Here is a 17,562-nt window from a genome sequence, read left to right on the forward strand (position 1 = left end):
CCCTGGGCTGCTTTCAGCCAAAGACTGAACATGGTGATGATACTAATTCATGTCCATTTCTGAAGGATTTGGGACTCCTCAGTTGGGTGACTTTGTACTAAGGACGACCTATCAGTCTGTACAAAACATTTTAGAACTGTACTACAGTCTGAGATTCTTCACAGATATCAGACTTACATTGTGGTTTAAAGGCTCTTCCTGTCTATTCAGGTCCTTTCCCTTTCTCCTTCAAAGGTGTTTCCACAAAATATTTCCTACACATCTAAACCCATTTATCTGCTTCTTGGAGGATCTAAACTAATACCACTACCCAAATCCCTCTTGCCCCTCACGGTGAGCCACACTCCTCTGTAGTAGCCTGTCTTGCTGGCCTCAGATTCAATGCATGTTCTTTATATTCATTCCACTGTCATTATTCTATTCTTGACTTTCTGTTACCTTCACTCCAAATTTTCTCAAACCCCGAATCATAAAATAGGTCTCTCCACACTGATATACGTTCAGGAACATCCTCTCTGTACTTCCAATCATTACTGAATTTCTTGTAATAACTGTCTATATGTGCTAACTACCTGCAGTGGTTGTTAACAGTGGATAACAACCACTGTTATCTGGCTTCTATGCAAACTACTTTTGGGAAGGAATGTTTTCTCCAAATTCAATAGATATTTTCTCATTCTTATTTTCTTCAAGTTTTATACAGCATTTGATATAATGGATCACTCCCAGCTTTAATTCATCTAGTCCCTGACTTTTGTAGAATTCTTGTTTATTTTTTCCTACCAATTCTATGACTCAAATTTTTAGGAATCCATTGCCTCCTCCAACTCCAAATGTAAATCACCTCCCAAGAAACTAATTATCAAGGGAGGTAACATAAGAGGTAAAAGAGGGTAATCTTATTCAGTCTCAAGGTCTCAGTGATCACCCATCATGGATGATGACCAAATCCCAATCTCTGGCTTGTATTTCTCTCTGAATCACTATACTTCAATTGCATGCTGAATATCTACTGTATACTAAGTTCCACAAACTCATTTTATACCAAACCGAATGTACTTTATTACTTCCTAAACTTATTCTTCCTCTTGAATTCATAATTTCTTTTAATGGCACCATCTTCCCACTCAAATCCCACTTGAATCTTTATTTAATTTGTGACTATTCTCCTGACTACAACTGACCGCTCACCACAACTCCCTTCTCTTACTTAATCCAATTAGATCACAAGAGGCATTGTCCTGTAATAACTCAGAGGTCTAGGCTCTGCTCCATTTCCACTGCTGCTTCCCAAGTTCAGGTCTTCATTATCACTTAACTAGATATTAAAATAGCCTCTCATGGTTTCCTTTACTCTGTTTTCTCTCATAAACAAACTCATTTACCTTCTTATAATTGCAAAGTATCTCTGAAAAAAAAAAAAACATTCTAATCATGGCATTCTCTTGCTTAAATTAGACTATTTCAACAGCCTATAGCAGCAGACTTGGACCCAGTTACCTCAACATACCACAGTATTATCATCTATTTTGACATGTGTCAAAAGTAAGTTGCCACTATTTAATAATTAAAATATTGATGTTTGAGAATGACTTACAATAAAAAATTAGAACAAATTCATAACAATTTTTTTAAAAAAATCGTTCTTATTCACTTACGTGATGATATCATTTCTTGAAGAGTTATAGTTATTTGTATAAAACTTTTACCATGACCACATCCTGCATGTTATAATGTAATCTACCATATGTGCTAAGGAAGAAAACTGTGGAGAATGCTCATTCTTCAGGATCAAAGCCAAATTCCCTAACCTGACATTTTATAGCTCTTCACAATTTGGCCCCAATCATCTTCCCTACTTCTGCTTGCATAATCTTTGTGCTAACAAGAAGACAGCAATAACCACAAAGTCTAAATTCTTTATTGCTCACTTATATAACTTATGACTTTTTTTTTTCCCCACTCTACCTTTGCCATGTTGTTCCCTGTGCTCGGAAAGCTTTATTTCTGAGCTTTAGAGGTCTAAAGGTCAGGTGTAAAAGTCATCACCTTCATGAAAATTTGACTCTTCTCTCAAGCCAGAAGTAAATGCTTTGCACTCTAAAACTTAATAGTATTTTACTTACTCCTCCTCTGCGGGGGGGGGGGGGGGGGGGCGGGTTCAGGTAATACTTTCTGCTTAATCTTCTAGTTTTAAAAGTAATATTTTAATCATACACTAGAATATTAGCCACTTGAAAGTACAAGTTATTTATTTGTATTCCCCTCAATGCTTGGCACATGGTTGGTGTTCCAAAAAATACTAAAAAAGACTTTATAAGGTCTTTGTTATGTTTATTCATTGGTTTGACATGTCTCCCTGCAAACCTGGCACTTTTCCTTTATAAGACTTTTCTTAAATCATTTATTCAAGTATTAAATCAAACTAACCTCAGCACACTTTCCCCAGGAACACCACTGTTACTATTTCTCCATTCAAAGAGAAGAAAATTTATCTCTACACTTAGTTTTCTATTTCTTAGCTAATGCCATTTTTCTCTCAATCCGTTGATAGCTGGGAGAAAAAAATCTTACTGTGGAAATGTTTTAATTACAGCAGATATAATGTTCTTGTACTTATCAATTACCTCAAGAAAAGTAGTGAAATAGTTGAGTACAATTTTTCTCTTAAAGAAACTATACTCATAGCATGTTGCAGAATCAAAAGCCCACATCTCCTGATTTCCAGCTCAACATTGAGCTTGCCAGTCCACTAAATCTGCAGCCTGTGCTAGAAGTAAGGTCAGTTCAGCTTGGGTGGGGCTGGGCCTGACACAAGGTTGAGAAGGTGCTTCAGAAAAAGAAAAGAATTTCAAAATGGAATCATAATCCCATAATGTCTGTTACTGCAGAGGGCAGGAGGGACCAAGAGAGGTCACTTAATTAATTCCTTTGTCCCGGGGACAGGAATACGACTAACCTCTTCTGAAATAGTGGTTTATTTTCTTTAGCCCTCTGAAAACAAGGAATCTGGAGGGTATACCTTGGTTTCATTTTTTTCCCCACAGATTTTACTTCCCTGAGCTTATTAGCAACAGGAAAAATTTGTCCACAAGCTCCCTCTAACAGAAGAGGTATGCTGAACCCAATTTCCTCAGTTATAACCTTGAGTTTGGCATAAAATTTTTGATAATTTGATCCACTTGGCCTTTTAGTAATTGAAGTATAAGCATTTATTTTCCACCAAAGGAACTTAATTTTCTAAGACTGAAATTGAAAATTTTGATAAAAAGTGAGAGACACGTAACTATTTCCCGTTGTGAAAGGAGAAAAAACATCAGTGACAGATGCAAAGTAGCAGTTTCTAGCAAAGGTTTGGTGTGCACCAATGCCTTCTACTGCTCCTCAATGACTACAAGTTTAGAAAAGTGGAGGTATTTTCCCAGGAGGATAAAACGCTTAAGTTAACTCAAAGCAACTTTTGATTACTTCTCCAAAGGGGAGATGGAATACTAAAATCTTCCAAGGTTCTCCTCAACTTTAGCAAGATGCATTTGTGTGACAGAAGACATTTGGTATTTAGGATACCATGGAGACTACATTCCTAAAACTGCTGATTCACAATGGAGGTAAAAGAATTTGTCACAAACAATATGATTTTCTCACATTGGTGGGCTTCCATAAATCATCTCTTATTGCAGACTCCATGGACAACTGTCATAGAAAAGACTGAAGGTCTTTTTCAGTCTCACAATGGAGTTTGTTTCTCAAAGACAGAAACTATCAGCAGAATTTTCAAGGAGAAAGGATAGTCTCTGTGCCAAATCTCCTTAGATCATCAAAATATGAAAGAAAGAATCATGTCGTTGAATACTGTGCACATGTACACAAGTTCCCTCGCTCTCACTCTGTCTAATACACACACACACACACACAGACACACACATACTTCTACTGCCCTGTCCTTTGTCAACCAGTTCAGTATTTCAGACCCAAATGAGGTGAGCTCAGGGAAAGAAAGATTCACATTGAATTGCGAAAACATTCCAGGAAGAAAAAGACAGATCCGTTTAAGAGCACAAATACACCCAATAAATCATGGTGAGCTTGGTGGGGTGACTGCTCTTCCTTCTGGCAGATTTGTAATTACTCTCTCAACACAGCAACAACTTTCTTTGGGAACAGACACTCTATATGCAAGACAATTACAGCACGAGGTATCACTTCTGGTCAAAGCCCAGGGTACATATGTCACAATCCATTAGGTAGGAGATAGAGCTGAGCAGCCTGAAGTTTATTAAACCCAAGGATCACTTTTCCTGATCACTTTTCTCAAGGTCTCCCAAGGGCAGTCATCGACTAGTTCTAATAGTCTATCAATCCAGTCTGCAAATTATTCTCTTCAGTCCAGACTTTATGAATTATTAATCTGATCTATGGGATCTGGTCATTCTCAATTCAGCATCCCCCAAACAATCTTCTAATCCTTTGTTACAGCTCACAATTGGAAATTCTCAGAAGACACTACAATGATGAACTTTATTTCACTTTACCCTGTAAGAATCTGATTTGTCTGGATTATGTTTGAGCCCTCTAGAGTATATCTTGGCAAGTTAAGGTAGACAGAACAATGATACAAAAGTGTAGAAGACATTCTTGCTTTTTGGTGTTCCTGAGACCTCCCTTATCTGAAATACCTAAGATATGTCTCCTTTATATGTACCTTTTTCATAGTTAAGTATGTAATATCTTGAATTATCCTCTAATTGGTTCACATGTAAAAGCATCATTTTCCCAATTAGTCTATAAGGGAAGAGGCCAAGTCTTGAATGGTCTCATTTTGCCAGCAGTGATGTGCTGGAGCTGGCTTGTACAAGCTGGTGAGAGCCAACTTTTAAATTTTCAGAAAATTCTGCCAGCCATTTTAACAACCTAAGATATATAGATTTACAATTAAATAAATTACATTAAAAGCAAAGTTCATAAATATTCAAAACATATCACCTCTTAATTATTTTACTATTATCTGTGTCTTGAGGTTATTACAATCTAATGTATTTTTATGTTCAAAATATGATATAATGGAGTGCTACTATGCATCTTTTCACAAATTCATTTTCACTAACTTCACATTCAATGACTTCACCTTGGTAGCTTGGCCATGGCTGAAGCAATTACACCACAGAAATCAGCAAATACTAGAAATCAGTGTTCTCCCCTTTCCCCCACAAAAGTGGTTGTTAAACATTTACCAGCATACCACTGATCATTGTTAAAATCATCTAAGCAATTAAAGGTTCAGAATCATCTTCCAGAAAGTGGAAAAGGAAACCACAATACTAGACAAATCAATCACTGCCTCACTAATTCTCTCCTCCCTCACCATTCTGAGGACAGCTGTTCCATGCACAGCTTTTGCTTGTTTGAAGCCATCTTTTATACTGGGTGACCTTGACTTTGTTTTTTAAAATTCTCTGGGCCTCATTTTGTACAAAGAGAGACCACAATCCAAGCTGCAATGATCAGAAGTCTGACATAATCATGTGCTGCTTCTTTGAGCACTCCAAACGAGTTCCCATATTAATAATAATTGCTACCATTTTTTGAGCACTCGCTATAGGCTGAGCACTGCACCAGGTACTTTCTGTACTATTTCATTTTACTCTAACAACTTGATAAAGTAGGTATAACTATTGCACTTCGTAGATGAAAAACACACTTGGCCTAAGTAACTTGCTTGTTCACATAAATAGCAAGTGGCAGAGCTAGGCAAATCTGGTTCTAGGACCCCCTCTCTTAACCAGTTCACAAAAATGTAACCCATGTCAGTAAAAAATGTTTAGGCCTCAACAAGGAAGTAATAGTCAAAGTCTTAGAAACTTTAGGAACATTGGTGAGAACAAGGAAAACACCACCATTAATGGTGTTTTTAGTTTTCTGATACTTGATTGGCTGCCAGATTTCTAATGATTGGGGAACCAATAAGAGACTCAGGAAGCTTTTGAAAAAATCCTCTGAATGCTCCAGCTGACCTGAAGATTCATTATTTAGAGAGACCACATTCAGGACAGGGGAAAAGATCTTCCTAGACCATTCCGGTTGATCAAATGTTGCTCACCTCGTACATTTGTTTCTAGGCAGCAAATGAGACATTGATCAACTCAGGAGACACCATTCAGGAAGGAAAGTGAATGGACATCCTGAGTACACTGAGAAACACTTAACAGAGAGAAAAATGAGCATACTTAGCCTGGAGAAAAGTTGAGAGATACATCAGAACTATTTGCAAACATTTGATAAGCTGTCATGTAAGAAAGACACTAGACTTACTTTGACCTTAAGAGCAGAATTAGATTCAACTTAGAAAAGTTAAAGAAAGGAATATTTTAAGAAAGAAGATTCTAATGATTAGAGTTATTGAAAAAGAAAGTGATCTTTACATGGTATTAAGTTTTCTGTATGATTGGAGGTGTTAAAACAGGGCTGAGTAATCCTGGCACAAGAGATTCAGGATGGTCTTTGAGGTCATTTCAAACTCTGATATTTTCCTGTTCTAGGTAGAAAGAGACCGAATTGAGATTGTCACCCTTAATCACTCCCAGCCCCACATCTTCAATCACATACGATCCAAGTTTCCCAAAAACAATTTCCTTGGTCAGTTTCTTTTCAAAGGCCTGCCCTGAATAGGTGGCATGGACGATGGGTACAGAAGAAACAAACCAGAGTGGAAAGAGCTGAAAAAAGCCATTACCTAAGCTGAGCAAAGGCAGCTCTGACCTCGGAGGTGGCTGTTTTCAGCAGGTAATATGAAATGTTAGGCAGTTGTAGGAAATGTTACAGGAAAGAATGTCTGATTAAAAAGAAAAGGAGAGGAGACTTCCCTGGTGGTCCAGTGGTTAAAACTTCGCCTTCCAATGCAGGGGGTGCAGGTTTGATCCCTGGTTGGGGAGCTAAGATCCCATATGCCTCGCAGCCAAAAAACCAAAACATAAAAAAACAGAAGCAATACTGTAACAAATTCAATAAAGACTTTAAAAAATGGTCCACATCAAAAAAAAAAAAAAGAAAGAAAGAAAAGGAGAAAATAGTCAAAGAAGAGGAATACAAGTTAGTTAGAAAGACTTTCCACTTTCATTGCTGCATTATTCATAACACTTAAGGTATAGAAACAATCTAAATGTCCATTGACAGATAAATGGATAAAGAAAATGTGATATATACACACATTCCTGCCATATGCAGCAACAGAGATGAACTTGGAGGACATTATGCTAAGTAAAATAAGCCAGTCACAGAAGGACAAATACCATATAATTCCACTTTTACGAGGAATAGAAATTAGTCAAACTCATAGAAACAGGGAGTAGAATGGTGGATGTCAAGGGCTGTGGGGAGGGGGAAATGGAGAGTTGCTGTTCAAAGGGTATAAAGTTTCAGTCATGCAAGATAAGTACTGGAGATCTGCTGTATAACATTGTGTCTATAGTTAACAACTTAACTGTATGGTGTACATAAAAGAGGGCAGATGTCATATTAAGTGTTCTAACCACAATAAACAACAACAACAAAAAGACTTTTTAAATGATACAAATGAAATTATTTACAAAACAGAAATAAACTCACAGATGCAGAAAACAAACTTACAGTTACCAAAGGGGAAAGGGGTGGAGGGAGGGATAATATGTAGAATATATATATATATTCTTTTTCAGATTATTTTCCATTATAGGTTATTACAAGACATTGAATACAGTCCCCTGTGCTATACAGTAGGTCCTTGTTTTTTTAATCTATTTTATAAATATATATATATGTATATTCCTTTGCTGTACATCTGAAACTAACACAACATTGTAATCAACTATACTTCAATAAACAATTAAAAATAAAGATTCTTCAAGTCAATGGAATATTAATTCCAGAAAATGTATCCTGAGGAGTGGGAATGTAGTGTATTTCCTATTTATAACAGGAAAGTTAGCAAAAGGTAGCAATAGAATGTAATTTTTTTCTCAATGTATACTTTTTAAATCTTGGATGAATACTACACATAACTGTTATCAGGAGAAGACTGGTTCGCCTTACAGTATTTCTTTGGCAACTTCTTAATTGTTGCTTTTAGCATCTCACTGCTCTGGTCAGTAAGTGTTCTACTGTAGTCATAAGTGTACATCCTAATTATTTTAAGCCATAAATACAGTAACACCGGAGGAACCAAGATGGCGGAGTAGAAGGACGTGCTCTCAATCCCTCTTGCAAGAACACCAGAATCACAACTAGCTGCTGGACAATCATTGACAGGAAGACACTGGAACTCACCATAAAAGATACCCCACATCCAAAGACAAAGGAGAAGCCACAGTGAGACGGTAGGAGGGGCGCAATCACAGTAAAATCAAATCCCATAACTGCTGGGTGGGTGACTCACAGACTGGAGAACACTTATACCACAGAAGTCCACCCACTGGAGTGAAGGTTCTGAGCCTCACGTCAGGCTTCCCAACCTGGGGGTCTGGCAATGGGAGGACGAATTCCTAGAGAATCAGACTTTGAAGACTAGTGGGATTTGACTGCAGGACTTCAAAAGGACTGGGGGAAACAGAGACTCCACTCTTGGAGGGCACACACAAAGTAGTGTGTACATCGGGACCCAGGGGAAGGAGCAGTGACCCCAGGGGAGACTGAACCATACCTACCTGCTAGTGTTGGAGGGTCTCCTGCAGAGGTGGGGGGTGGCTGTGGCTCACCCTGGAGACAAGGACACTGGCAGCAGAAGTTCTGGGAGGTACTCCTTGGCGTGAGCCCTCCCAGAGTCTGTCATTAGCCCCACGAAAGAGCCCAGGTAGGCTCTGGTGTTGTGTTGCCTCAGGCCAAACAACCAACAGGGAGGAAACCCAGCCCTACCCACCAACAGTCAAGCAGATTAAAGTTTTACTGAGCTCTGCCCACCAGAGCAACAGTCAGCTCTACCCAACACCATTCCCTCCCATCAGTACACTTACACAAGCCTCTTAGATAGCCTTATCCACCAGAGGGCACACAGCAGAAGCAAGAAGAACTACAATCCTGCAGCCTGTGGGAAAAAAAACACATTCACAGAAAGACAGACAAGATGAAAAGGCAGAGGGCTATGTACCATATGAAGGAACAAGATAAAACCCCAGAAAAACAACTAAATGAAGTGGAGATAGGCGACATTCCACTAAAAGAATTCAGAATAATGATAGTGAAGATGATCCAGGACCTTGGAAAAAGAATGGAGGCAAAGATCGAGAAGATGAAAGAAATATTGAACAAAGACCTAGAAGAATTAAAGAACAAACAAACAGAGATGAAAAATACAATAACTGAAATGAAAACTACACTAGAAGGAATCAATAGAAGAAAAACTGAGGCAGAAGAACGGATAAGTGACCTGGAAGACAGAATGGTGGAATTCACTGCTGCAGAACAAAATAAAGAAAAAAGAATGAAAAGAAATGCAGACAGCCTAAGAGACCTCTGGTACAACATTAAACGCAACAACATTCGCATTATAGGGGTCCCAGAAGGACAAGAGAGAGAGAAAGGATCTGAGAAAATATTTGAGGAGATTATACTCAAAAACTTCCCTAACATGGGAAAGGAAATAGCCACCCAAGTCCAGGAAACGCAGAGAGTCCCATACAGGATAAACCCAAGGAGAAACATGCCGAGACACATAGTAATCAAACTGGCAAAAATTAAAGTCAAAGAAAAATTACTGAAAGCAGCAAGGGAAAAATGACAAAAAACATACAAGGGAACTCCCATAAGGTGAACAGCAGATTTCTCAGGAGAAACTCTACAAGCCAGAAGGGAGTGGTGTGATATACTTAAAGTGATGAAAGGGAAGAACCTACAATCAAGATTACTCTACCCAGCAAGGATCTCATTCAGATTCGAAGGAGAAATCAAAAGCTTTACAGACAAGCAAAAGCTAAGAGAATTCAGCACCACCAAACCAGCTCTACAACAAATGCTAAAGGAACTTCTCTAACTGGGAAACACAAGAGAAGGAAAGGACCTACAAAAACAAACCTGAAACAACTAAGAAAATAGTCATAGGAACATACATATCAAAAATTAATTTAAACGTGAATGGATTGAATGCTCCAACCAAAAGACACAGGCTTGCTGAATGGATACAAAAACAAGACCCATATATACGCTGTCTACAAGAGATCCACTTCAGACCTAGAGACACATACAGACTGAAAGTGAGGGCATGGAAAAAGATATTCCATGCAAATGGAAATCAAAAGAAAGCTGGAGGAGCTATACTCATATCAGATAAAATACACTTTAAAATAAAGAATGTCACAAGAGAAAAGGAAGGACACTACATAATGATCAAGGGATCAATCCAAGAAGATATAACAATTATAAATATATATGCACCCAACATACGAGCACCTCAATATATAAGGGAACTGCTAACAGCTATAAAAGAGGAAAGAGATAGTAACACAATAATAGTGGGGGACTTTAACACCTCACTTACACCAATGGACAGATCATCCAAAATGAAAATAAATAAGGAAAGAAAAGCTTTAAATGACACAACAGACCAGATAGATTTAATTGATATTTATAGGACATTCCATCCAAAAACAGCAGATTACAGTTTCTTCTCAAGTGCGCATGGAACATTCTCCAGGATAGATCACATCTTGGGTCACAAATCAAGCCTCAGTAAATTTAAGAAAATTGAACTCATATCAAGCATCTTTTCTGACCACAACGCTATGAGATTAGAAATGAATTGCAAGGAAAAAAACGTAAAAAACACAAACACATGGAGGCTAAACAATACGTTACTAAGTAACCAGGAGATCACTGAAGAAATCAGAGGAAATCAAAAAATACCTAGAGACAAATGACAATGAAAACACGATGATCCAAAACCTATGGGATGCAGCAAAAGCAGTTCTAAGAGGGAAGTTTATAGCTTATAGGGAAGTTTATACAAGCCCACCTCAAGAAACAAGAAAAATCTCAAATAAAAAAAATCTAATCTTACACTTAAAGGAACTAGAGAAAGAAGAACAAACAAACCCAAAGTTAGCAGAAGGAAAGAAATCATAAAGATCAGAGCAGAAATAAATGAAATAGAAACAAAGAAAACAATAGCAAAGATCAATAAAACTAAAAGCTGGTTCTTTGAGAAGATAAACAAAATTGATAAACCATTAGCCAGACTCATCAAGAAAAAGAGGGAGAGGACTCAAATCAATAAAATTAGAAATGAAAAAAGAGAAGTTACAACAGACACCTCAGAAATACAAAGCATTCTAAGAGACTACTACAAGCAACTCTATGCCAATAAAATGGACAACCTGGAAGAAATGGACAAATTCTAAGAAAGGTATAACCTTTCAAGACTGAACCAGGAAGAAATAGAAATTATGAACAGACCAATCACAAGTAATGAAATTGAAAGTGTGATTAAAAATCTTCCAACAAACAAAAGTCCAGGACCAGATGGCTTCACAGGTGAATTCTATCAAACATTTAGAGAAGAGCTAACACCCATCTTTCTCAAACTCTTCCAAAAAATTGCAGAGGAAGGAACACTCCCAAACTCATTCTATGAGGCCACTGTCACTCTGATTCCAAAACCAGACAAAGATACTACAGAAAAAGAAAATTACAGAGCAATATCACTGATGAATATAGATGCAAAAATCCTCAACAATATACTAGCAAACAGAATCCAACAACACATTAAAAGGATCATACACCACGATCAAGTGGGATTTATCCCAGGGATGCAAGGATCCTTCAATATACGCAAATCAATCAATGTGATACACCATATTAACAAATTGAAGAATAAAAACCATATGATCATCTCAATAGATGCAGAAAAAGCTTTTGACAAAATTCAACACCCATTTATGATAAAAACTCTCCAGAAAGTGGGCATAGAGGGAACCTGCCTCAACATAATAAAGGCCATATACGACAAAACCACAGCAAACATCATTCTCAATGGTGAAAAACTGAAAGCATTTCCTCTAAGATCAGGAACAAGACAAGGATGTCCACTCTCACCACTATTATTCAACATAGTTTTGGAAATCCTAGCCACGGCAATCAGAGAAGAAAAAGAAATAAAAGGAATACAAATTGGAAAAGAAGAAGTAAAACTGTCACTGTTTGCAGATGACATGATACTATACATAGAGAATCCTAAAAATGCCACCAGAAAACTACTAGAGCTAATCAATGAATTTGGTAAAGTTTCAGGATACAAAATTAATGCACAGAAATCTCTTGCATTCCTATACACTAATGATGAAAAATCTGAAAGAGAAATTAAGGAAACACTCCCATTTACCATTGCAACAAAAAGAATAAAATACCTAGGAATAAACCTACCTAGGGAGACAAAAGACCTGTATGCAGAAAACTATAAGACACTGATGAAAGAAATTAAAGATGATACCAACAGATGGAGAGATATACCATGTTCTTGGATTGGAAGAGTCAACATTGTGAAAATGACTATACTACCCAAAGCAATCTACAGATTCATTGCAATCGCTATCAAATTACTAATGGCATTTTTTAACAGAACTAGAACAAAAAATCTTAAAATCTGTATGGAGACAAAAAAGACCCCGAACAGCCAAAGCAGTCTTGAGGGAAAAAAAATGGAGCTGGAGGAATCAGACTCCCTGACTTCAGTCTATACTACAAAGCTACAGTAATCAAGACAATATGGTACTGGCACAAAAACAGAAACATAGATCAATGGAACAAGATAGAAAGCCCAGAGATAAACCCACACACCTATGGTCAACTAATCTATGACAAAGGAGGCAAGGATATACAATGGAGAAAAGACAGTCTCTTCAATAAGTGGTGCTGGGAAAACTGGACACCTACATGTAGAAGAATGAAATTAGAACACTCCCTAACACCATACACAAAAATAAACTCAAAATGGATTCAAGACCTAAATGTAAGACCAGACACTATAAAAGTCTTAGAGGAAAACATAGGAAGAACACTCTTTGACATAAATCACAGGAAGATCTTTTTTGATCCACCTCCTAGAGTAATGGAAATAAAAACAAAAATGAACAAATGAGACCTAATGAAACTTCAAAGCATTTGCACAGTAAAGGAAACCATAAACAAGACGAAAAGGCAACCCTCAGAATGGGAAAAAAATATTTGCAAACGAATCAACGGAGAAAGGATTAATCTCTAAAATATATAAACAGCTCATGCAGCTCAATATTAAAGAAACAAACAACCCAATCCATAATTGGGCAGAAGACCTAAATAGACATTTCTTCAAAGAAGACATACAGATGGCCAAGAAGCATATGAAAAGCTGCTCAACATCACTAATTATTAGAGAAATGCAAATCAAAACTACAATGAGGTATCACCTCACACCAGCTAGAATGGTCATCATCAGAAAATCTAGAAACAACAAATGCTGGAGAGGGTGTGGAGAAAAGGGAACCCTCTTGCACTGTTGGTGGGAATGTAAATTGATACAGCCACTATGGAGAGCAGTATGGAGGGTCCTTAAAAAACTAAAAATAGAATTACCATATGATCCAGCAATCCCACTACTGGGCATATACCCAGAGAAAACCACAATTCAAAAAGACACATGCACCCCAGTGTTCACTGCAGCACTATTTACAATAGTCAGGTCATGGAAGCAACCTAAATGCCCTTCAACAGATGAATGGATAAAGAGGATGTGGTACATATATACAATGGAATATTAGTCAGCCATAAAAAGGAATGAAACTGAGTCATTTGTTGAGACTTGGATGGATCTAGAGACTGTCATACAGAGTGAAGTAAGTCAGAAAGGGAAAAACAAATATTGTATATTAACGCATGTATGTGGAACCTAGAAAAATGGTACAGATGAACCGGTTTGCAGGGCAGGAGTTGAGACACAGATGTAGGGAACAAACGTATGGACACCAAGGGGGGAAAACTGCAGGGGGGTGGGTGGGCATGGTGGTGTGCTGAATTGGGCGATTGGGACTGACATGTATACACTGATGTGTATGAAATTGATGACTAATAAGAACCTGCTCTATAAAAAAAATAAATAAAATAAAATTAAAAAAAATACAGTAACACCTAATTTGACCATGTAGTCAAAATTTTTCTGCTGAGGGTGGTATTTATCTGTTGTTGAAAACTGAACATTTAATCCTCTAGTTTGTTGCTTCCCCCATGCAGGGGGTGAGCTAGATGCTAACTGTGAGCTCTGGCTCTGAGTTCTTAGCCTCAGGTTCAGGTCTGAGGTGCCTGCATTTGTATGCCAACTTGGGCTGACTCTGGGAAGTTACTTAACTTCTCCTTGTCCCATTTACATGTACAATGGTTATAACAATTGTATTTCTCTCTTAGCCTTGTTGTGAGGAACAAAATAAGTTCATATGTATATATATATATATATATATATATAACTTTATATATATAAAGACAGTGCCTGGCTATAATAGATGCTCAATATGTAGTAATAGTAGTTATAATAATAGCTATTATTTTATTACTATAATCTTCAAATTTAAACAAGCTATTTATCATTCATTTCACTGATCAGACTGAACCGAATTTCTTTCTGTGTTATACAGATACAACCTAAGAATACCTTAAACATTTTCATTAGATATAGATTGACTTATATATAAACACCAGTATCAATGTTATTGACCTTAGTTCATTTTAAACCTTGGTAATACTAGGTTAAAGAATAGAAAGTGTGGTTATCTTAAGTTTATTGAAAATCCCCATGAGACATTCACATCAGAAATGATTGCTCCTGGGAGGGGGAAGGGTAAGCTGGGCTGAAGTGAGAGAGTGGCATGGACATATATACACTAACAAATGTAAAATAGATAGCTAGTGGGAAGCAGCCGCATAGCACAGGGATATCAGTTTGGTGCTTTATGTCCACCTAGAGGGGTAGGATAGGAAGGGTGGGAGGGAGACTCAAGAGGGAGGCGATATGGGGATATATGTATATGTATAGTTGATTCACTTTGCTATAAAGCAGAAACTAACACACCATTGTAAAGCAATTATACTCCAATAAAGATGTTGAAAAAGAAAAAAGAAATGATTGTGTCCGCTCAATTCACATCATTTTGATATGAAGTGTAATTGTATTTCCCAGTACCTGTATGTTAGCTATTGGGTGAACAGTAGAGTGAAGTTAAAAATAATGTCACATTTTATCTTCTGCACTTCTAATGGCCTACTAGTGAGGCTGAGATTTGATGACACATGATGATGAATGATTTGAAATGATTAGAATAATTAAAAGGAAGAGAATAAAAGCATGCATGTCTGTGTACAGACTTACACCTTCACATTACTTGACAGTTGTGGATTCTGGAACAGGTCTGTGCTTTGGAATTCACCATTAACATCAGGGGCTTAAGCTATGCTTTCAAATACAGTGCAGATACAGAACATTTTATTAACACAGAATGCAATTGGACGGTGCTTCTAGAAGGTGAGATTGAAAGAGAGTTTGAGGAAAAGAAACCTTGGAACAGGGAAAATGATGTGGCTGAACAGGATGCTCTGGTTATTCTCTAAACACTGGAGATGGAGGAATAATTACTAACACGTTAGGCATCATTTTCACTGTGTGGACAGAGAGACAATGTGCAGAGGGTAATCAGTTGCCATGAGACTGTGACTCCTCACCTCTGCAATGAGGCTGCCTCAAAGGGCCTGGTGTGAGTGACGCAAACCTCCTGGCATTGTGATTAGAGAGAAATGCATTTCAGTAGGAAGCTGGGCACCCAAAACGACAAGATTAAAAAAAAAAAAAAAAGAAAAGAAACATGCAAATAAAGACTCCTACAGTTCAGACCAGCAGACTTCATCACACATTCTTTTAGAATGTGCTTCTCTGAACAAGATTTCTGTTAGCAGTGAGCTGCCATCACTCCCTGTGCTCCCGCCCTCCTGTCAAGCCACAGATGAATATTCATATCAGGTTATTTTAATCATGTTTTTCTTGATGTGACATAATTCTACATAATTTATTTTCTCTTCTTGGGGGTTAAAATAAAAAGCCTCTTTTTTTTTTTTTTCCCCCACCATCAAGTCCAAAACTTTTTCTTTTTCCTTTCTGGCCCTGAGACAGAATAGGACAGGATGACACAGAGAGGTGACCGCACTGGCATGTTACCATTGGAAATCAATGCCCGTGTCCTTGGCCTGTTCTGGGGAATGTAATGGTCTGGAACGCTAAGCTCCACAACAAGACATGAGGTACCTGAGGGAATCTAGGGGGCCAGAATGTCAGGTTACAGAGGGTCTGTGTGTGTCTAATACGCCAGTGTGAGGGAGGCTTCCAGAACAGATGTATTCTGAGCCTGGCTCAAGGCAGTGTTTCCACCAGTAATCTGGAATCCAATGTAAATCCATCATTTTACCTTCTTTGTGGGGAAGAAGGGGTGGGAAAGGGAGGTTTCTGGAAAAAAAGAGCCAGAGATGAACAGAGAGAGAAACACACACACTCAGCTACAGACAGACACACAGACAAATTGAGAGAGGCATAAACAGAGAGAAAACAAAATGATTTCTAATGCATTTCCCATTTGTTTTTCCTGAACCCTCAGTAAAAGATAGGGATCTATATCCCTATATATATCCCTATATTAGATAGTGATCTAATAGAGATTTCCAGTTTGTTCAACATTACGTTTACTCTAAGTAAGTACTAGGAAATTCTGTATGGTAGACCAAATTCAAAACCAAAGAAAAGAGGGTGATATTTTCAAGAAAGATGTCCATTTAGCTTTAATTAAGAACTAATACAATTAAAAAGATAGTAATAAACACCAGCACAGAAATCACTAGTCTGTGTCTGTATACTGCTTTTCTCTCATTCCAGAAACACAAGCTCTCCATTTTCGTTACACTCTGACAAGCTGTTTGTAAAAAATAAACACTCCCCAGAACCTCAACCAAGAGCAATTTCAGGACATGGCACTTGTCTCGCTTAACTGTCATTATGAAGTGCATAAAAATCAAATGAAGCAAAGCAACGTTTGCTGGTCTTTTCTAAGCATGGATTAATTATTCCCAGATGAAGGCGCTTTCCTCTCTTTTTATCAGTTGTTAGTTTCTGCCTTTCTTATTTGGGGGTGGGCGGTTAAGTTGGGTTCAGTCAGGGTTATAGTAATTTCTAGCATTTGCCTGGGGGCATTACAATATCTGCACAGAATAGGACACTGAAGAAGCTATGGGGCTGGATAGAGCATCAGAGATGTTCAAGTCTGGACCAAAGCACTGTCTGTTCCATCAGGGTGCCAGGCACTATTTGGCAATTCTAGGACACCTAGAAGTGGCGTTGATGGCCCAGCTCCTCTCAACCTCAAGTATTTCTTTCTTTCTATACTTACCCAAAGGTTATTACATGTCCACCATTAACTAGACATAATCTTTGGATTCCACCGGGAATAACACATAACACTTATATAAGAAAAAAAATTCAAATAAAACCTCTCTAAAATGTCCAACTTCTGAGCACTGCAATATTTGCATTTTATAGAA

This window comes from Balaenoptera borealis (assembly GCF_965194805.1).
Source record: "Balaenoptera borealis genome assembly, chromosome: 5".
NCBI classification, from domain to species: domain Eukaryota; kingdom Metazoa; phylum Chordata; class Mammalia; order Artiodactyla; family Balaenopteridae; genus Balaenoptera; species Balaenoptera borealis.